Genomic DNA, 23,465 nt, shown 5'->3' on the forward strand with positions numbered 1-23,465 from the left:
AGCTCCCCATTCCTCCACGTCACTTCGTTCCTGTCCTGGCTAAATCGTGTGGCAGCAAACATGCTTTGGGGGAAGCCGGACAAGAGCGATCTTCTGCCGGCCATGGGCGACTCCCCGCCGCTCGCCCATGGCCGGCAGAAGATCGCTCTTGCCCGGCTTCCCCGCGAGGCAGCAGGTCAGCATCCTGGGCGGACGGGCGAGCGGCGGGGAAACCGGCGGCTGTGGCAGCTGCTGCAAGAGGCTTCCCCGCCTCCTCAAAGCAGCCTCCTAAACCCGAACGTTCGCTGAGAAGCCCCGCCGCCCGGCTGTCACCTTTTAAAACAGCCGAGGGGCTTCTCAGCAGCCTCCCAACGCCGAACCCGGAAGTTCGGGCTTGGCGTTCGGGTTCAGGAGGCTGCTGGGACCCCCCCCCCCCCGCTGTTTTAAAAGGTGACAGCCGGGCAGCAGCGTTTTTTTGCGGGTTTTTTTTGTTGTTGCACGGATTAATTGACTTTACATTGTTTCCTATGGGAAACAATGTTTCGTCTTACGAACCTTTCGTCTTACGAACCTCCCCCTGGAACCAATTAAGTTCGTATCTTGAGGTTCCACTGTATTAATAAAAACAGGTGAGGGCTGAGGTTTTTTTTCTCTGTTATTTAAGTGCTTTTACCATATGCTTTAAATCAAGAGTCACTTCTCTCTCTGTTTCTCTCTCTTTCCTGTCATTCTCTGCCTCAATCATTTTCTCATTTCTCTTTTTTCTCCCCTTTTTTCTATCATTTCTCTCTCCCTCTCTATTCCTTCTCCTCTCTCTCTCTCTTGCTTTCTTCCTCTCTATCACCCTCTCTCACTCTCTCTCTCCCTTCCTTTCTTTCCTTCTCTCTTCCACTTTTTTCTCTTTCTCTCTCTCTTTTCCTTCCTTCCCCTCTTCCCCTCCCTCTCTTCCTCTCTCCCTCTATATTTATCTCTTCCTTCCTTCCTCTCTTCCTCCCTTTCTCTCTCCCTCTCATTCACTTTTCTCTCCCTTCCTTCCCTCCCTCCCTCCTTCTTTCCTCTCCTCTTTCCCTCCCTCTCTTTCCCTTCTTTCTCTCCACGTCTCCGGCGGGCAGCCGTCTTTGCTGACCGGCACAAGGCTCAAGCCAGCTGCCCGGGAAAGCCAGGAAGGTCCTCCTGTCCCCCCCCAGCCGAAAACACAACGGAGGTCTGCCGCCACCAGCTTGAGCCTCCTGTTGCTCCACTCTGCCCTGCCTGTCATCCTGGACCTCCGTTGTGTTTTCAGGAGGGAGCGGCAGTAAAGCCCTGTGCCGGCCAGGGAAGCCGGCTTTCCGGGAAAGCAGCGCGCTTTTCAAATGCGCTGCTTTCCTGCAACTCTTTCCTGGGCCGGGGGGGGAGGAGGCCACTCCCCCCCCCCCCGAGGAAAGAGTTGCAGGAAAACAGCATGTTTAAAAGGTGCGCTGCTTTCCCGGAAAGCCGGCTTTCCTGGCCGGCACAGGGCTTTCCCGCCGCTCCCCCCTGAAAACACAACGGAGGTCCAGGATGACAGGCAGGGCGAAGCGGGGTGCAGCAACGGGAGGCTCAAGCAGGCAGCTTCTGCGCTTTTCTTTTGGCGGAAGAGGAGGAGAGGAGGCGGATCGGGGGGGTGGGGGGCACCGCCGAGAGGTCAGGGGCACGAGGGGGCCGGAGGCACGGTGGGGAGGCAGGGGCGGCCGCGGCTCCCTTTCCTTCTCCTGCTGGCGCCTCCCCGCCCCCCCGCGGGCTGGCAGGGGGATGGGGAGTGCACGCCCGTGGAAAAGGGTGCGTGGGGGAGTATTTTGGGGTGCACGCGTGCTCACGCGCGCAGCGTACGGGGAACGCTGGTCTCTACTGTTGATACTGTGCTGTCTAGTATTGTGAGAGGTGGAAGGGTGGAAGGGTTTCTCCTAAGTCTACCACCATTTCTACCGTTTTGAGTGTGTTCAGTTCTAGATTGTTCTGGTCACACCACAAGGATAGTTGTTCAACTTCCCGTCTATATGCGGATTCATCATTGTCTCGAATTAAATAGGGAGACTGAATTTATGTGCATTTGGTATTCCCTCATGTCCCTGTAAGTTGAACACCTTTCCAATCAGTTCCCAACAAAGCCAAGAATGAGCACATGGGTTGGGGATGATTGAGATCACGATTCATTTGGAGACTTGGCCAAGTGAAGGTAGAATTAGATCTCTCAGGAATGTTCAGGTTAAGTTAATGCATTTCCTTCCAGATTCAGACTATTTTGCGCTATAAATTGGTAAAAAATTAAATTTTACCAATTTAAATTTACTTTAAATTGGTAAAAAGTGGTTTCAGCTTTCTGTCTTGTGCTAGAGTGTATGTATACCTGGACATAATGTTGGTCATCTTTCATCTGAATGGAGATTCCTTCTCCTTAATGCCATTCTTCTGGGATACCCTTACCTTGCCACTCGCCCCAAAAAAAAAAAAAAAGGTTTTCAACAGATGTTTGGAATTTGATTCTGGAACCTCAGAGCATTATTAGTAAGATCCCAGACATTAAAATTACAAGCTAAATTAGTTCATAATGTCTATTGTGGTCTCAAACCTAACTGGTTCAGTGGCTCCAATATGATCATGATCTAGGCACCCATCTTGGGCACAGAAAGCAAAAGTAATTTCACAGTGTGATTTTAGTCTCAGATAACCCGTTTAAATATACTTTCCTGGTATAAGCAATGTGGACTTGCTTAATCACTGCCACAACATGTTCACCTTCTTAATGGTAATGTAGTGTAAGAAATAATGATGTTATGCCAGTACCACCAGCTTTTAATCTCCATGGCTGCTTTTCTGGTGCAGCAGTTTAGATTGGGATTTTATTTATATTGTGAGTTAGACACAAGTTGATAACTTGGATTTCAATGAAACAAAATTCAGCAATATAAAGTTAAGACATTGTTCAAAATATTGTTTTTGTTTTATGTAGGAAGTTATTTGGGCTTCTAAGGTACAAATTCTTCAGCAAGAACATGAACGTGAAAAGTGCCAGGTAAACCTGAATGAAAATTTCCTAGAAATTTTTTTATTTAGAAATAAATAAAATTTAAATTTATTTCTAAATTTATTATTTAGAAATAAATATACCCCCCAAAAAGGAAAACATAGCAAACCATTCAGAAGGACTATTTAAAATCCACTTTATGTAAAATTTCACTGATTCCCATGCTGAGTAACTTTCATGAAGTCTTCACATTCAGTTCTTTGGTTGAAAAATAAGCTACAGCGTGCAAGAAGTATGCTATGACGAGAATTACTTTGAAATTCTTTAGTTACATTCAGATTTCTCTCTGAACATTTGAACTGGTAAAGCCAAGAATTCCAATGAAGAAATATGTTCCCTGACAGAAGTGCTTTACATATGACAAAGGTTAAAAGAAGTATAGAAAATGTAGGTTAAAAGTGTTTGTCTCTGTGTGTTCATAGTTTAGAAGATAGATATATTCATGGTTTATAAGATAATCACTAACAACGGAAACTTAGATATTTTGACAAAATTTATACTTACATTATTTTTTCTAGCTTCCAGTTTTACAAAATGTTGAAATGTGGAATGATGTGGTTAAAAAAGTCATTTTGTATCAGAATATCAGTCTTTTCCTCTGAAAGAGTACAACTGCAAACCATATAGTCCTTTATGCCCATAATGCAGTTGTATGGTTATGGTTGATTGTGACAGCTACAAAAATCATCTATGTGTCATCACAAACCTGTTGAATAGGATAGGCACCCTTATACTCTCTAGTTACTATCTGGAGGGCCCTAAATTGCCTAACCATACCAAAGAATACAAAAGTATAATAAATTAATGGATTTTCTAAGAAATCCATTAATTTCTTAGAATAAGAAAATAAGCGTGTTTCGTAAATCTGAATTATTTTTCATAAAAGAGAAATATCTTAATTAACTTTCCATAGTGCATATATTTCTATTTTCCTAGTGCTGAAAGTGAAGGGAGTCTGCCCTTTAATATTTATGATCAAAAAACAATGGGAGGGTGAAAAATTAGACCAATAATTTTGTATTATAAATATATAATAAGATACATAAGATAGCATTAGATAAACAGAATGTTTCTAGTTAAATAGACCTTTTCCATATTTGACCTGTTTAGCTCAAAGCTGAATTTGAGAAGCATAAAGCATCATTGCGCAACATTTTCTATGAGAAGAGGTTAGAAGAACTAGAAGAAAAGCTGCAAGAACAAAATGATCTTATTCTTATCCAGAAAAATCAGGTCTGTTCCATGTAATGGTGGCATTCTAAAATGCCAGAGCTTGAGCAAAGGGCCTTTTTCTATATATAAAAAATTATGGATGCAATTCCAGTAATTACACAAGTAAATATTTTATATGCTTCTCTTTTTGTGTTCTTATAATCAGCGTTTCTTGTTCCTTTAGTAGGCTGCAAGTCAGCAATAGAGCAGGGGTGCTGAAAGGTGAATACAGGTTTAGGCTGCATCTGAGCATTGATTTTCAAAGGATTAGAAAAATGGAAGTAAATGTGCATACAAGAGCAATGCAAATTTTGGACTTAGGGAGCTGGACTCAGAAGCCAGAATTTCGATGGAACTCTTATGGCTATGAAGTCACCAGAACTAATTTGTGAAGGAGACTCTGCTTATAATTGCAGTTGGCTGTGACAAAATGCCACAGGGCCAGACTTGAAATACTATATTGAGCCAACATTGAGCTTATTATAGCAAGGAATAGTCTCTTTTTTCCCACCTACTATATGTGCTTGTCTTTATGTCTGGGACCAGTTAGGACCAATTCATCTGAAGAAGAGAGGAGTTATTGCAAGTGCATCCTTTGGCTTCCCATATGTTGATCAACACCTAGCACTTACCTAGAAGCCTTACTTTGTCAAAATGGCAGATTCTTAACTAGCAATGCATAAGCAAATTCTCATTTCTACATCGATATCCATTGTTTTCTATCCCTGTAATTTCAGATAGAAAAACTGGCTTCAAAAATCCCAGTAGAAAACTCAAAGTTATCTGAAGGTGAGTGGGAATTTTAAGGAAGAAATAAATTAAAATGCCACAAATACTTTTAAAAAACTTTATTACAAAGTTTTAATAAAGTTTTAATAATTATTACAAAACTGATTTTGCTGGGGGAAAATATCCCATTGTTTAGAAATACGTGTAGCTAATTGCAATGGGAAGATTGACACATCCTCTAACATTTTTGTTACAGTGAAAATTTCAGGACCTATTTATTTATTTATTTATTTATTATTTAGATTTGTATCCCACTGCTGTCCGCATTGATGTTCAACCCAAATCAAGCGGATCATCCATGCATGGTAGGCTACTGTAATGGACATGCAAATCCTTAGGTATTTTCCTCTGGGATAATAATAAGTAACAACTAAATTTAACTAATGGAACAATTTTTAAAAATTAATCTTTCCTGAAATATATTGGAAAGATCATTCATTTTATTAATTGATGTAAATGTAACTTGCTGACATTTTCTTTCTGTACAATAGTTGTTTCTATTTAAAATCAAGGATTTTAAGGAGTTTTTGGAGAGGGGAGGCATACAAATCTATTATTATTATTATTATTATTATTATTATTATTATTATTATTATTATAACTGAGAACATAACATTCTGTTGTAATCAAATTAATTTGTGGCTGGCTCAATAGATTTTGGAATTGAAGCAGAAAATCAGTCCGTTCTCCCAACTGTAAGACCAAAAGTGCGTCCAGAATCTGCTGACCAAGGTTAGTTTATATTAATCTGGGGTAAGCACCTTGAATAAAGTTATAATAGTAGGACCTTTTTAAAAAATCACCTAATTGAAATGTGTTTTATCTCAAGAGATTTCTAAATATGCAAGAGACGTCAGAAAATGGATAGGCTAGAGAGAGCAAGAGTAACGTAGGGCTCTCAGGGGCTACTATGCCTACCAGAACCATTACCCACTTTTGCAAAAAGCTGTGGGTGGATTTGGAGATATATTTCATTTGTAACATTTAATTGCTTTTCTGATTGGCCAGGAGCACTTCAAGGAGAAATAAGGATTTTTTTGGAACGGGATGATTCTCAAAGAGAAAACGAAGAGGGTGGGGAGGAAGTGAAATGAATAGATTTTCTGGTAAGAGAAAGGGAGAATATATTCAGAAAAGGTCTGGGAATAAACAGATTTGTTTATTCTTAAGGCCCAGCTCTACCTCTGAGGCATATTCAGGAACAAAGCAAGTTTTTTGCCTGAATTGTTTGCTTGCTATAACAAGGGGTTTTGCCCAAATAAGACCTCCTCTGTATTTGATTGGGCTTTACTCCCCAAATAAATATGCATCTGATACTTTTGCGTACATTTCTGTACTTTTTTGAATTGTTTTCATTCTCTGGGCTTTATCTTTACCTGTTTTTATACTGTCTGTCTATTTGTCTCTGTTTCTATTCATGTGTTTCCTTGTTATTAGAAGAGGCCCTTTTGGTACCCATGCTGGATCCCATAGAGCAGAGGTCCCCAACCTTTTTTGCACCAGGGACCGGCTTTAAGCTAGACCAGTTTTCCATGGCCCGGTGGGGGGAGGAGCTAGCTGTCAGCGGCGCCGTAAAAGGGGCGATCAAGAGAGGAATGGGTGAATGAATGGACGGAGGGTGTGAAGGAAGGAAGGAAAGAGGGAAGGTACAGGAACAGAAGAAGGGTGCAAAGAAGCAAGGAAAGGTGTGAAAGGGGAGAGTAAGAGAGGAAGGAGTGAAAGAAGGGAATGAGGGAGGAAAGAAGGGAGGAAGGAAAAGGAAAGCAAGAAATGGAGGGAGGAAAGGAAGGAAGGAAGGAAAGAAGGAAGGAAAGAAAGAAAGAAAGAGGGAAGGGACAGGAACAGAGGAAGGAAGCAAGGAAACTTATGAAAGGGGAGAGTAAGAGAGGAAGGACTGAAGGGAGGGAGGGAAGAAGGTAGGAAGGAGAAAGAAAAGAAGAAATAGAGGAAGGGAAGGTAAAAGAGAGAAAGAAAAAGAGCAAGAAAGAAAGCAAGAAAGAGAAAGAAAGAAAGAAAGAAAGAAAGAAAGAAAGGCAACTTCAAAGAAAGGCTCACTGAGCATCTCTCACTCTCTCTCTCTTTCTAGCCCTCGTTCTTTCTTTCTCTTCCTTTCTCTCTCTCCTCTTCCTTTATCTCCTCTCTCTCTCCCTCTCTCTCTCTACCCCCTCTCTCCCCCTTTCCCTCTCTCTTTCTCTCTCTCTCCCTCTCTTGCTATCTCTCCCCCCTTTCCCTCTCTCTTTCTCCCTCTCCCTCTCTTTCTCTCTCTCCCCCTCTCTCTTTCTCTCTCTCTCCCCCTCTTTCTCTCTCCTCTTCTCTCTCTCTCTTGTTTTCTTTCTGTCTCTTTTGCTTTCTCTCTCTCTCACTCTTTCTCTCTTGTTTTCTTTCTCACGCTCTTTCTCTCTCTTGTTCTCTCTCTCTTGCTATTTCTTTCTCTCCCCCCCTTCTCTCACTCTCTCTTTCTCACTTTCTCTCTATCTTGCTGTCTGTTGCTCTCACTCACTCTCGTTCTCTCTCCGTTCTTCTCAGCGGTGACGCGCGCACGCCCTGCCTGTCTCACCTTTGTCGAGAGCACTTTCGTCCCGGGCTCTCAGCAAGGGGGTTGCAGGAGAGGCGGGGCCGGCGGAAGGTGATATTCAATGTCGGGGGCGCACGGGCGGTTGCGCGCGCTCCCTATCTCCCTGCTAGCCCACTTGGAATATTCAAAATAAGAAAAGCCTTTGCCGGCGAAGGTTTTTCTTATTTTGAATATTCCGAGTGGGCTAGCAGGGAGATAGGGAGCGCGCGCAACCGCCCGTGCGCCCCCGACATTGAATATCACCTTCGCCGCCCCCGCCTCTCCGACAACCCCCTTGCTGAGAGCCCGGGACGAAAGTGCTCTCGCAAAGGTGAGGCGGGCAGGGCGTGCGTTCCGGGTGCGGGAGGAGCTGCGGTGAAAGGCAGGAGGTGGCGGAGGAGCAGAGGGTGCAGATCGGGCAGGCAGTGGGCAGCGCGGAAAGGCCGAGGGGGCCCTGGCGCCGCGGACCAGCTGAAAAACCCCAACGGGCCGGTCCTGGTCCGCGGACCAGCGGTTGGAGACCTCTGCCATAGAGGAGCTTCCAGAGAATGAAACAGGTAATCAACATGACCAATTGAAGCTTTTGTGGCCTTAATTCTTCTCACATTATATGTCTGTATGAGAAAGCGCGAGACAAGAGAGCAGTGTCATATTTCTTCTACCAGAAGACCCAAAAAGTCTTACCTTACAATTTTCAGATAGCTTCAGTGTTTCTGTGATCCCTTTGAAGAGTAGCTTCTCCTATTGCTTGGCTTCCTTTTTTTGCCAATTAGTGTCCATCACTATTCTCTCTAGGATTCTATTTTATTCATCCCTTTTGTCCAGCCTCCCCATGAACTTTCTTACCCCTGCAGACAATTGAATCCGGGAAAGAGGGGCCAATCCTTCCTTGCTTTTGAATTTGTCTTGATTTTGAGATAGTGTTGGAATTTCTTGTAGTTCATTTGATGCGATTCTAGATTTATAGTTGCCTTCAAGAAGTCATAGAATTATAGGGTTGGAAGGGACCTCGGAAGTCTTCTAGTCCAACTCTATTTGAGCCGCCTTCTAGTCCAATCCTATTATTATTATTATTGTTATCATTACTCTCGATATAGAAACTTTAATAGATAAATAAATAACCTTAACCACTGATTTTTGTCCAGAATGGTATACCATTCTTATACCCTTCTGGACAAAAATCAGTGGCTAAGGTTATTTATTTATTTATCTATTAAAGTTTCTATATTGAGAGTAATAACAACAACAACAACAACAACAGAGTTGGAAGGGACCTTGGAGGTCTTCTAGTCCAACCCCCTGCTTAGGCAGGAAACTCTACATTACTTCAGGCAGATGGTTATCCAACATCCGCTTAAAAACTTCCAGTGTTGGGGCATTCACAACTTTTGGAGGCAAGCTGTTCCACTGATCAACCGTTCTGACTGTCAGGAAATTTCTCCTTAGTTCTAAGTTACTTCTCTCCTTGTTTAGTTTTGAGAGTAGCTATACATTGATCATAGATAAAATTGCTAACAAACACAATAAGTAACAATGTGGATTATAAACTATATTCAGTGAACTATAGTTATAGTTTATAGTTTATTCGATTTGTATGCCACCCATCTCCGAAGACTCGGGGTGGCTCACAACTAACTGTGTTTCTCCGAAAATAAGACTGGATCTTACATTAATTTTTGCTAAAAAAAATGCATTAGGGCTTATTTCCCAATTAGGTTTTATTTTGGGAAAAATGTGGTAATAAATGCATCCATCTGGCTGACAATCTTAACTCTGGCTTATTTTTGTGGTAGGGCTTATATTACAGGTATCCCGAAAAAATAGTGTTAGGGCTTATTTTCCAGTCGGGTCCTGTTTTTTACAGGGAAACATTATTAGGATTCTGTGATCACATTATATGTTTACCTACATTGGTTTGTGTTGAAAATTGTTCTTAAGAGTAGATCCATTAAAATAAATAATAAATACCGTATATACTCGAGTATAAGCCGACCCGAGTATAAGCCGAGGCACCAATTTTTGCCACAAAAACTGGGAAAACGTATTGACCCGAGTATAAGCCGAGGTTAGAAAATGCAGTGGCTACTGGTAACTTATAAAAATGGAAAACAATAAAATTACATTAATTGAGACATGTTTTAGAATATTTGTTTTAAAGAAAACCAGTAAACTAGCTCTGTAAATTTAAAAGAGGGTAAACAAATTAACAATATTAACAATAAATTAAAAAGTAAAAAAAGTAGCTCGATCAGCAACAAAGCTAAAACCTAAGAGTTAAAATCCTTCAAAACTGGATTCCTTCTCATCATTAATTGGATTTACATTATTGTTCTGTTTTTATATATGCTGTGAGCCACCCTGAGTCCTTGGAGAGGGATGGCATACAAATCCAATTAAATAAATAAACAAATAAATAAATAAGTGTATCCAAAGAAGAGCTTCAGTATTAGCTGCTGTGAGGTTATCAGCATAGAAAACCAAATAGATAGATAGATAGATAGACAGACAGACAGACAGACAGATAGATATAGATAGAAAGATAGACAGACAGACGGACAGATAGAAAAATAGATAGATAGATAGATAGAAATAGATAGATAGATAGATAGAAATAGATACAGATAGATAGATAGATAGATAGATAGATAGAAAAATAGATAGACAGATAGAAAAAGAATTCCTGTCTAGCTCTGCCTCATAACACATTATTAGATCCTATCCAAGCAAGGACAGCAACTACCACAAAATGCCATTTTTTAAACAGTTTAAATCCTTTCAAAGGAGGGGGAGGAGAATCTGACAGCAGGGGGCCTTTTTAATCCGACTAAGGGCAATGCAGAGAGAGCAAGGAATAGTTACTGTAAACCTGTTGACAAATACACACAGGGAGTAAAAAAAAAAGCCTCTGGGTTTCAGCAAGAGGTAGCTGGCTTTTTTCACGGTGGGGGGGAGAGGGTGCATGCACACACACACACACACACAACCTCACTGGCTTCCCATTGCTTTTTCCCCCTCTTGGTTGGAGCAAATGGCTGCCTCCTTTGCTTGAGCCAGGGAGAGCAACTACGGCATGCGAGAGGGGACAAAAGCTGGTGCCTCCTCGCTCTGGCTCAAGCAATGGCGCCCTCGTGTGGTGACTTTGTCAATGACACGAGTATAAGCCGAGGTTGTGTTTTTCAGCCCATTTTTTGGGCTGAAAAACTCGGCTTATACTCGAGTATATACGGTACTTTTTAATGGATTTACTATATCGATAATTAAACTGATACCTAATGTATAACATGATTTGTCAGATGCAGTTGCGATCAAAGAAAGTTGAATTTCAGATTTTTGCAGCTGGCCGAGTTATATTTAAAATTAAAGTTATTGCTTTGCTTTTTGATATAGAAACATTATAATTTCTTAGGTAGAAAATTCAGGTGAGTGCATAGTAATTTATTTATTTATTTATTTATTATTTAGATTTGTATCCCGCCCCTGTCTCCATTGATGTTCAACCCAAATCAAGCGGATCATCCAGGCATGGTAGGTTACTGTAATGGACATACAAATCCTTAGGTATTGTCCTCTGGGATAATAATAAATAACAACTAAATTTAACTAATGGAACATTTTTTAAAGATTAAGCTTTCCTGAAATATATTGGAAAGATCATTCATTTTATTAATTGATGTAAATGTAACTTGCTGACATTTTCTTTCTGTACAATAGTTGTTTCTATTTAAAATCAAGGATTTTAAGGAGTTTTTGGAGAGGGGAGGCATACAAATCTAATATATTATTATTATTATTTTTATTATTATTATTATTATTATTATTATTATTATTATAACTGAGAACATAACATTCTGTTGTAATCAAATTAATTTGTGGCTGGCTCAATAGATTTTGGAATTGAAGCAGAAAATCAGTCCGTTCTCCCAACTGTAAGACCAAAAGTGCGTCCAGAATCTGCTGACCAAGGTTAGTTTATATTAATCTGGGGTAAGCACCTTGAATAAAGTTATAATAATAGGACCTTTTTTAAAAATCACCTAATTGAAATGTGTTTTATCTCAAGAGATTTCTAAATATGCAAGAGACGTCAGAAAATGGATAGGCTAAAGAGAGCAAGAGTAACGTAGGGCTCTCAGGGGCTACTATGCCTACCAGAACCATTACCCACCTTTGCAAAAAGCTCTGGGTGGATTTGGAGATATATTTCATTTGTAACATTTAATTGCTTTTCTGATTGGCCAGGAGCACTTCAAGGAGAAATAAGGAAATTTTTGGAATGGGATGATTCTCAAAGAGAAAACAAAGAGGGTGGGGAGGAAGTGAAATGAATAGATTTTCTGGTAAGAGAAAGGGAGAATATATTCAGAAAAGGTCTGGGAATAAACAGATTTGTTTATTATTAAGGCCCAGCTCTACCTCTGAGGCATATTCAGTAACAAAACAAGTTATGTATCTTTTTGCCTCATTTGTTTGCTTGCTATAACAAGGGGTTTTGCCCAAATAAGACCTCCTCTGTATTTGATTGGGCTTTACTCCCCAAATAAATATGCATCTGATACTTTTGCATACATTTCTGTACTTTTTTGAATTGTTTTCATTCTCTGGGCTTTATCTTTACCTGTTTTGATACTGTCTATTTGTCTCTGTTTCTATTCATGTGTTTCCTTGTTATTAGAAGAGGCCCTTTTGGTACCCATGCTGGAGCCCATAGAGGAGCTTCCAGAGAATGAAACAGGTAATCAACAGGACCAATTGAAGCTTTTGTGGCCTTAATTCTTCTTACATTAATTTTTGCTAAAAAAAATGCATTAGGGCTTATTTTCCAATTAGGTCTTATTTTGGGAAAAATGTAATAAATGCATCCATCTGGCTGACAATCTTAACTCTGGCTTATTTTTGTGGTAGGCCTTATATTACAGGTATCCCGAAAAAATAGTGTTAGGGCTTATATTCCAGTTGGGTCCTGTTTTCACAGGGAAACATATTATTAGGATTCTGTGATCACAGTATATGTTTACCTACATTGGTTTGTGTTGAAAATTGTTCTTAAGTGTAGATCCATTAAAATAAATAAATACTTTTTAATGGATTTACTATATCGATAATTAAACTGATACCTAATGTATAACATGATTTGTCAGATGCAGTTGCGATCAAAGAAAGTTGAATACAGTGGAACCCCGACTTACGACATTAATTGGTTCCGGAAGGAGGCTCGTACATCGAAAAGCTCGTATGTCGAAACATTGTTTCCCATAGGAAACAATGTAAAAGCGATTAATGCGTGCAAGCCCGAGGGCTGAGGGGAAAAGACGTCGGCTGAGGGGTGCCCGGTGCTTCGGAGCCGGCATGGGGGGGCTTTCCATCAACCCCCGCACCCCCAACCCGGGGGATGGAAAGCCTCCCCATTCTGGCTCCGATCTTTTAAAACCAGCACGCGGCTTCTTTGCTGACTTCTGACGAACTTCCCCGCTTTAGGAGTCAGCGAAGAAGTCGCACGCCGGTTTTAAAAGATCGGAGCCAGCATGGGGAAGCTTTCCATCAGCCCCCGCGCCCCCAACCCGGGCTCGGGGGCTGATGGAAAGCCTCCCCATTCTGGCTCCGATCTTTTAAAACCGGCACGCGGCTTCTTTGCTGACTTCTGACGAACTTCCCCGCTTTAGGAGTCAGCGAAGAAGTCGCGCGCCGGTTTTAAAAGATCGGGGCCAGCATGGGGAAGCTTTCCATCAGCCCCCGCGCCCCCAACCCGGGCGGAGCGGCCTGAGGGGTCGGGGGGGCGCTGCCTCCTCCCGCGCCCCGCCCCCGCTTGGCAATCGGACCGGTGGCATTGCTGGCGTTCCAGGCGAGCCGCCCGGCATAAACAGCGGTTTCATGCCTTTAGAAGGGGAAAGAAAGCCGCAGTCGATCCCGACTTGAAACGGCTAGCAGCGAGCGCGGGATGGACTGCGTCTTTCTTTCCCCTTCTAAAGTTAAAAAGCAGCCGCAGCGCGCTCGCTGCTAGCCGTTTCAAGTCGGGATGGACTGCGGCTGCTCTTTTTAACTTTAGAAGGGGAAAGAAAGCCGCAGTCCATCCTGACTTGAAACGGCTAGCAGCGAGCGCGCTGCGGCTGCTTTTTAACTTTAGAAGGGGAAAGAAAGCCGCAGTCCATTCCGACTTGAAATGGCTAGCAGCGAGCGCGGGATGGACTGCGGCTTTCTTTCCCCTTTTAAAGTTAAAAAGCAGCCGCAGCGCGCTCGCTGCTAGCCGTTTCAAGTCGGGATGGACTGCGGCTTTCTTTCCCCTTCTAAAGGCACGAAACCGCTGTTTATGCCGGGCGGCTCGCCTGGAACGCCAGCAATGCCACCGGGCCGATTGCCGAGCGGGGGCGGGGCGCGGGAGGAGGCAGCGCCCCCCCGGACCCCTCAGGCCGCTCCGCCCGGGTCGAGCCCCATCCCGGGCGGAGCGGCCTGAGTGGTCGGGGGGGTGCTGCCTCCTCCCGCGCCCCGCCCCCGCTCGGCAATCGGCCGGGCGGCATTGCTGGCGTTCCAGGCGAGCCGCCCGGCATAAGCAGCGGTTTCGTGGGTGCTGGCAAGCCCCCAGGTCGGCTGCAGGACCCCTGCCGGGCTGGGGGGCTTTCCAGACCCCCCCAACCACCAACCCGGGTTGGGGGGGGGTCTGGAAAGCCCCCCAGCCCGGCAGCGAGCTTTTAAAACAGCCGCACCGTTTCCGAGCTAACTCCTGAGGCGCGGAAGTTCGCGCTTGGCTTCAGAAATGGTGCGGCTGTTTTAAAAGCTCACTGCCGGGCTGGGGGGCTTTCCAGACCCCCCCCACCCCCAGCAGATGCCAAGGACCCCCAGAGTGGGGCGGCAGGGGAGGCGACCGTCTCTCTACTCACCAAGTGCTGGGATACGAGCCGAGAAGAGCCGGGCTTGCTTACTTTCCTTCCTTTCCGCGCTGATGCAGAGCCACTCGAACAAAGCGTCACGCCCCCCTGACGCTTTTGGCGGCAAAAGAGCCCAGCGTCGCTTCGGAAGCCGCCGAAAGCGTCAGAGGGGCGCGACACTTTGTTCGAGTGGCTCTGCATCAGCGCGGGAAGGAAGGAAAGTAAGTCAGCCCGGCTCTTCTCGGTTCGTATCTCGGATTTGAGCTCGGGAGACGAACAAAAATGTCTCTCGTCTCCCAGCTCTTATCTCGAGTAGCTCGTAAGTAGAGCTGCTCGTATGTTGAGGTTCCACTGTATCAGACTTTTGCAGCTGGCCGAGTTATATTTAAAATTAAAGTTATTGCTTTGCTTTTTGATATAGAAACATTATAATTTCTTAGGCAGAAAATTCAGGTGAGTACATAATACAATATTTTGATTAAGCGTGCATTGATTTTATTGATGTGATTTTTAAACAAAAATATCTGGCTCGTTTCAGAAATAGAAATGCAAGTGCCCCAAACAGGAAAGAATAAATCTCACATGATAAATACCTTGAAGAGCGATCCTTCTTTAACAAAAGAGCTGAGAACTGTTTTGAAGGCGACCCTAGCAGAAAAGTTGGAATCCTTGGGAATTAAATCAGTAAGATCACTTTAAATAGCTCAAATGAGTGAAGCAATGTTAATCTCTTTTTCAAACCAGTACTCTTCAGGTGTGCCTGCCTCTGAGTCACACAAAAACTTGCCTCTGAATAGGAAAAAAGGAAATAAAAAATCTCAGCACAGAAGTCAGTGCCTGTAAAGGAGTGATGTACATCTGTAACAATATTATTATATGTTTAAAAGGGAAAGCTCAACACTACTCACAATGTAGGAATGTGTGGTGAAGATGATGGAACTAGCAGATTAAATTGATTCTAATCAAAAGAGAAAAAACTATATTATTTCCAGTTAACCTTTAATATATTGTTTTTTTTCTAATGGATTTTTTTTGTATGAAACAGAAGAATGTGCACTCATGATTTGTGACTTTGATTATTAGAAAAACTGGAAAATTTAAAAAGTGAGCTCTTTTTTGTAATCATGAAATAAGAGTTAATATAAATGTAGTCATTTGATGCTGAAAAAACAGGAGGCCCCTCCCTCCCTTCCTTCCTCCCTCCCTCCCTCTTCTTTCCTTCCTTCTTTCCATCCATCCATCCATCTATCCATCCTTCTTTCCTTCCTTCCTCTTCTTGTGTTTGCATTGTTCCATCATTTCCCAAAAATAATTTATATTCTTCCCGAAAAAATAAAATTATTTTTAATGTTCATTCATTCACCCTATTCAGGGAGTGCGTGGCATCCCAAGAGATCATCTGAACAGAGCCTTAGCATCTGTTGAGACTGCTAGAGAAGAGAAAAAGAAACAACTGCCTGACATTCAACATATTCGAGAGCAACTTGTACGACAAGTCAATTTCAGACTTGCTGAAAGATTATCTTGCAGCAGATCTCTTTCCAACCGTCATCTTTCTTTAGAAGGTATGATCTTTCTTTATGCTCTAGGGTCAGATTTAAAAGTTTAGCTTTGCTATCTGTAAATGATTCCTTAAATGTGTGCCAGCTCCTATGTATAACATGACTGTAATACTTACATTTACTGACTAGAAGCAGGTCCCAATTAATGCTGATCATAAATCCCATGAAATAATTGTGGTGTTCAGACATAAACATTTCCAAGTTACATGGAAAATAGGTTAATTAGTTCTAGTTTGACATAAATAGACAATGAAAAATTATCAACTTAAATTTTTATGTGTTTCATTAATGAAATATAGCAGTAAAGATTAAAGTATATGTGTAGAACTTTATTTTTAGTAAAGTCACATTAGGTGTAGAAAGCAAAATAAAAACAGGAATATTCTAAATATTATTCCTATCTTACCAGGATCTGTATTTCCCCTGATCCGTATTTTTCAAACTTGGCAACTTTAAGCTGTGTCGACTGTCAACTCTCAGAATTCTCCAGCCAGCATTCTGAGAGTTAAAGTCCACATATCTTAAATTTACTCAGATTGAGAAACATAAGGAAGGAGACGGTGACAGGAAATGGTTTCACTAAGTGGGAATATTGGAGCCTAAAGAGAGTCTGTGATTTGGTGATCTAGTGACTTATTGGAATAAGGTAGTGAAATATTCATAAGCAAAATGCCCAAATCAAATAGGAAATATTGGGGGGGGGGGGGGTTTGTTCTTTTATGCGGCATGATTTCACTCAGTACGGTATTCCTTCATAGACAGGGCATGTGGTTTAAATGACACTATGTCCTCCTTATCATTTCATTACAGCTAAACATAGGACAACTCGTTTAGGGACTTCATTACCCAGCGTTTTTTCCAGGCTAATAAAACGTTCGTCCAGTACCAAACGTCCAGTCATGGAAAGAACTTTGACTGGTGAAAACACTTCAACCTCAAAGTAAGTTAATAATTTCAGGTAACTAGCATGTTTTATGAATAGCAATACCAATAGCATTTAGACTTAAACACCACTTTACAGTGCTTTAAAGCCCTCTCTAAGCGGTTTTACAAAGTCAGCATATTTTCCCCAACAATCAGGGTCCTCATGTTACTGACCTCGGAAGAATGAAAGGCTGAGCCTGGTGAGATTTGAACTGCCAAATTGCAGTCAGCTGGCAGTCAGCAGAAGTAGCCTGCAGTATTGCACTCTAACCACTGTGCCACCGTGGCTTATTTGTAGCTAACAGTGTTGCCTCCTAGCTCATTTATTTATTTATCAGATTTATTTGGTTCCCCTCTCATGGTTCAGGTGACTCTTGAGTGGCCCATTGATTATCAGGAAGTAATGGTGGGGATTACTAAATTACTAAATTATTACTGAGTCCTTCGGGATTGGGCAGCATAGAAGTGAAATAAATAAATATTATTTTATTTTCTCCAACCTCATGGAAACACATTTGCACTTATAAGAAGAGCAAGGGAAATAGTCAGGTTCACTTTCATATAAACCAAATCTATAAGCCAATGGCTCCAGTGATGAAATGCAGGAAAACAAATTGCAAAGTATGAAATATATCCTTCTTACTAGCCAAAAGAAATGGCAAATATATAAGCTATATTATTATTATATAATATGATATACTTAGTCATTGGAATAATTAGTTTTTTAGACATATAGGATTGTGGTTTTCTAGATTTTTTTGTTGCAATATGAAAATTTATCTTATGTATAATCTACTCTGCTTAGATGTATTATAGGAAAACTGTTTTTTGGAATAATTAGTTCAATAGATTTGTAAGACCCAAATAAGATGTGAATTTGATGACCAGCGATTAATGTAAAGGTTATTGTAATGTTTTAATATTAGATAGAGAAAAGCTGTATTTTAAGAGGTCTTTGAAGATATATTATATGTTTGTAGAGTCCTTTTGGGAAAGAAAGAGATATAAGAGCCTCCACTGAATAATTAGAAAGTAAAAAGAAGACATTTGTATATGTTTGATAATAAGCTTGATTTTGTGTTGGACACTATGTATTGTTTTTTATTTTATGCTGGAGAAAAAAAAAATATGTAAAAAAAGAGAAAAGAAATGGCAAATATTTGTTTTCTCTTCTTTCCAGAACCAAGAAGATGTTGAAGGATAACATTTCTAGAAAGCCACCTAGCACGGTGTAAGCTGCCTTCATTTTGTTTTGCATGCTTTGAAATAAGAATTCTATTGGACAACCAAAAATTAATTTTGGAACAAAATTACCCCTTGACTTACCACGGTTCATTTAGTGACCATTCAAAGTTATAACGGCACTGACAAAAAGGGCTTGGAACCATTTTTCATAGTTATGACTTTTGCAGTATCCCCATGATCATGTGATCAAAATCCAGATGCTTAGCAACAGGTTCATATTTATGACCGTCGCTGTGTGCCAAGGTCATGATTCTCTTTTGCGACCTGAGAAACAAAGTCAGTAGGGAAGCCAGATTCAGTTAACAACCGGGTTACTAACTTATCAACTGCAGTGATTCACTTAACAAATGCGGCAAGGAAGGTCATCCACCTTTTAACTTGAATGGAATCAAGTGAATTGATTGGCTAAAATCTATATGTAGGTGAGAATTCCCATCCTTGTGCCATTAAAAGAAGCTGGAATACGAGTTCTTACACTAAAAATCAGGAAAGGAGTTAATCCAGCAATTTTGAAGGGCAATACTTTAGAAAAGGCTGAAATAGAATTCTGCCTTAATATTTAAAAAATAGTTTAGCTAATTCTTATTTTTATAGAGTTGTGTTACTCTTAATTAAAAGTCAATGCTTCATTACTCTTATGATGTAATAATTATATATCTGCCTATTGATGCCAAAATAATCTTCCAACAAAAATGGGTACATCTCTCAATTATCCTTGCTTTAATAAGATAGTTCTTTAAGGAACTGTCTTAGGTATAATGTTCGATAGATTATCGATTCTAGTTTTATTATAGAAAGTTAGTTTATATTTTTAAAATTGCTGCAAGTGGAACAGCTTAAATTAATAGATGAATTTTTGTTTTCCCAGAACTCCATTTAGCTCAAAGGAGGAAGTGGAGGACGTTGACATCGAGCACATCTACATCTCACCCGAATTATCTCGGCATAAGGCATCCAAGGGCCACAGCAAATACGAAGTCATCAACGAGCCATCAATGAGCAGTACAAAAGCTCATTATGTGGGCAGTACTTTAAGGAAAAAAATAAAAAAAGGTAGCAGGGATACCATTGCCTTTACAGATTTGGCAAGCTGCAGCAGATCTAGAAAATGATACCCTAACCTAAAGGATCCTTGGAAACCACCAAATTATGACATTTAGAAAATAGAAAATAGAATAGAATGAATAAGGGTAGAAGAAAGAAAGGAGCTCACATTTATATTGTGAATAATCATCATCTATTACAATACATTGATCCTTCGATTATCGCGAGGGTAACGTACCAAGACCTCTCGCGATAATCTATTTTCCGCAGTATACTGGTGCGGAAGTAAAAACACCATCTGCGCATGCGCGCCCTTTTTCCATGGCCGCGCATGCGCAGATGGTGGAGCCGGGGAGCGATGAAAGTGCGGAAGCCGACAAAGATTGCTTTGAATGTCGGCTGCCCCCGCCCCCCCAGCGCGTCCAGCGCCCTCGCCGCTCCCGCCCGCCCGCCGCTCGCCTTCCCACCCAATCCACCCCTCTCACCGGCTTTCGGACACGGGTCCTCCTGCAGCAGCGCTGCCGAGAAGATCAGCTGCTGGGCGGCCGAAGAAACCTTCCCTGGGTCTTCCCCGCCACCCACGCAAAGGGGAAACCCCGATCTTCGGCTCCTCGCTGCTGCCGCGCTGCCGAGCAGATCAGCTGCTCTGCGGCCGAAGAAACCTTCCCTGGGTCTTCCCCGCCGCCCACGCAAAGGGGAAACCCCGATCTTCAGCTCCTCGCTGCTGCCGCGCTGCCGAGCAGATCAGCTGCTCTGCGGCCGAAGAAACCTTCCCTGGGTCTTCCCCGCCGCCCACGCAAAGGGGAAACCCCGATCTTCGGCTCCTCGCTGCTGGCGCGCTGCCGAGCAGATCAGCTGCTGGGCGGCCGAAGAAACCTTCCCTTTTACTTCCCCGCCGCCCACGCAAAGGGGAAACCCCGATCTTCGGCTCCTCGCTGCTGCCGTGCTGCCGAGCAGATCAGCTGCTCTGCGGCCGAAGAAACCTTCCCTGGGTCTTCCCCGCCGCCCACGCAAAGGGGAAACCCCGATCTTCAGCTCCTCGCTGCTGCCGCGCTGCCGAGCAGATCAGCTGCTCTGCGGCCGAAGAAACCTTCCCTGGGTCTTCCCCGCCGCCCACGCAAAGGGGAAACCCCGATCTTCGGCTCCTCGCTGCTGCCGCGCTGCCGAGCAGATCAGCTGCTGGGCGGCCGAAGAAACCTTCCCTGGTTCTTCCCCGCCGCCCACGCAAAGGGGAATCCCCGATCTTCGGCTCCTCGCTGCTGCCGCGCTGCCGAGCAGATCAGCTGCTGGGCGGCCGAAGAAACCTTCCCTGGGTCTTCCCCGCTGCCCATGCAAAGGGGAAACCACAATCTTCGGCTCCTCGCTGCTGCCCGCCCGCCCGCCGCTCGAGAGCAAGAGGGGGAGAGATAGAGAAAGAGAGAGAAGGAAGGAGAGAGATGAGAGAGGGAGGAAGAGAGTGAGAGAGGAAGAAGCAAGATAGAGAAAGAGAGAAAGAAAGATGAGAAAGGAAGGAAGAGAGTGACGTCATCGGGTGGGAAAAACCGCGGTATAGCAAAAAAAACGTGGAGTATTTTTTAATTAATATTTTTTGAAAAACCGTGGTATAGCGTTTCGCGATAACCGAGATTGCGAAAATCGAGGGATCACTGTATATCTACTAAATGTTGATATATTTAAAGTAAAATAACAATAGAATTACAGTATATCTTTTTCTTTGTATCCCACCAAATTTATACCTTTTGCCAAACATCGTAGAATTCTGATTCTTCTTAATTATTTAACCTTCTCGTCATAATATCAAGCTCAGCACATTCTAAAATCTTCTTAAGAATATCTGTTTCTTTTGTATTCTCGGTTTCTTTCCATTTTTGAGCAAAAGCTATCCTGGCTGCTACTAATATATGAGTTATTAAATAATATACCGTATATACTCGAGTATAAGCCGACCCGAGTATAAGCCGAGGCACCAATTTTTGCCACAAAAACTGGGAAAACGTATTGACCCGAGTATAAGCCGAGGTTAGAAAATGCAGTGGCTACTGGTAACTTATAAAAATGGAAAACAATAAAATTACATTAATTGAGACATGTTTTAGAATATTTATTTTAAAGAAAACCAGTAAACTAGCTCTGTAAATTTAAAAGAGGGTAAACAAATTAACAATATTAACAATAAATTAAAAAGTAAAAAAAGTAGCTCGATCAGCAACAAAGCTAAAACCTAAGAGTTAAAATCCTTCAAAACTGGATTCCTTCTCATCATTAATTGGATTTACATTATTGTTCTGTTTTTATATATGCTGTGAGCCACCCTGAGTCCTTGGAGAGGGATGGCATACAAATACAATTAAATAAATAAATAAACAAACAAACAAACAAATAAATAAGTGTATCCAAAGAAGAGCTTCAGCATTAGCTGCTGTGAGGTTATCAGCATAGAAAACCAAATAGATAGATAGATAGATAGATAGATATACCGTATTTTCCGGCGTATAAGACGACTTTTTAACCCCTGAAAATCTTTCCCAAAGTGGGGGGTCGTCTTATACGCCGGGTACTGATTCCACAGCACTGTTCCCCGTAGGCTGCGCCCGCGCAGACCAAAATACCGCTCCGCGCGCCCTTTTCCATGGGCGCAGTCCCCATCCCCCTGCCAGCCCATGGGGGGGCGGGGGCGGGTAGACGCCGACAGTAGAAGGCGCTGCCCCCGCCCGATCCGCTCCCTCGCCTCCTCTTCCGCCGAAAGAAACGCGCCAAAGCTGCCTGCTTAAGCCTCGCATTGCTCCACCCTGCTTCGTCCTGCCTGTAATCCTCCGTTGTGTTTTGGGGGGAAGGGGAAGCGGCGGGAAAGCCCTGTGCTGGCCAGGAAAGCCGGGTTTGCTTTCCGTGAAAGCAGCGTGCCTTTTAAACATGCTGCTTTCCTGGACCTCTTTCCTGGGGGGGGAGGGGAGTGGCCTCCTCCCCCACCCGCCCAGGAAAATGTTGCAAGAAAGCAGCGTGTTTAAAAGGCGCGCTGCTTTCACGGAAAGCAAACCCGGCTTTCCTGGCCAGCATCGAGCTTTCCCGCCGCTTCCCCCCGAAAACACAACGGAGGTCCAGGATGACAGGCGAAGCGGGGTGGAGCAACGCGAGGCTCAAGCTGGTACCGGAAGACCTCCGTTGTGTTTTCTGCTAGGGGTGGGGGGCAGGAGGACCTTCATGGCTTTTCCAGGCAGCTGGCTTGAGCCTTGTGCATGTCAGCAAAGCCGGAGACGTGGAGAGAAAGGAAAGAGAGGGAGGGATAGAGGAGAGGAAAGAAGGAGGGAGGGAGGGAAGGGAGAGAAAAATGAATGAGAGGGAGAGAAAAAGGGAGGAAGAGATAAATATAAAGGGAGAGAGGGAGGGGAAGGAAGGAAAAGAGAAAGAAAAAAGTGGAAGGAAGAGAGAAGGAAAGAAAGGGAGAGAGAAAGAAAGAAAGAAAGAGAGAAGACAGGAAGGAAGAGAGTGAGAGAGGGAAAGAAAGAAAGAGTGAGAGAGGAGAGAGGAAGGAAGAGAGAGAGAGTGAGAGAGAAAGGAGTGGAAGGAAGAGAGGGAGAGAGAAATGATAGAAAAAAGGGGGGAAGAGAAATGAGAAAATGATTGAGGCAGAGAATGACAGGAAAGAGAGAGAAATAGAGAGAGAAGTGACTCTTGATTTAAAGCATATGGTAAAAGCACTTAAATAATAACAGAGAAAAAAACCCCCAGCCCTCACCTGTTTTTATTAATAGTTATGTTTTTGGATTTGCTGGTTGTTTTAGTTTTAATAGTAATAGAGTTTTGTTTTGTTTTATTATTAATTTATTTTAATAAAAAAGTAGAGATTTTATTTATTTATTTATTCATTTATTCATTCATTCATTCATTCATTTATTTATTTATTTATTTATACTTCTATGCCGCCCAGTCCCAAGGGGACTGCCGCTCAGACACTATACTTTTCCGCCGCTTCTTTCTTCTCCGCCTCGCCTCCGCTACTCCTGCTGCCACCTTTGCTCTCCCCGCCGGGGGTAGTCTTATACGGTGAGTATATCTCAAATTCTATATTTTAACTGGAAAAGTTAGGGGGCCGTCTTATACACCCAGCCGTCTTATACGCCGGAAAATACGGTAGATAGAAAGATAGGCAGACAGATAGAAAAATAGATAGATAGATAGATAGAGATAGATAGATAGATAGATAGAAAGAAAAATAGATAGAAAGAAAATAGATAGATAGAAAGATAGACAGATAG

General features: G+C 42.6%; 1 pseudogene; it reads left to right on the forward strand.

The window, feature by feature from the left end:
• LOC139155221 (cilium assembly protein DZIP1-like) overlaps positions 1-21,773 on the forward strand; it is a 56,096-nt pseudogene extending 34,323 nt beyond the window's left edge.
• The last annotated feature ends 1,692 nt before the right edge of the window (positions 21,774-23,465 follow it).

This window comes from Erythrolamprus reginae, assembly GCF_031021105.1.
Source record: "Erythrolamprus reginae isolate rEryReg1 chromosome 4 unlocalized genomic scaffold, rEryReg1.hap1 SUPER_4_unloc_2, whole genome shotgun sequence".
Lineage (NCBI taxonomy): Eukaryota > Metazoa > Chordata > Lepidosauria > Squamata > Dipsadidae > Erythrolamprus > Erythrolamprus reginae.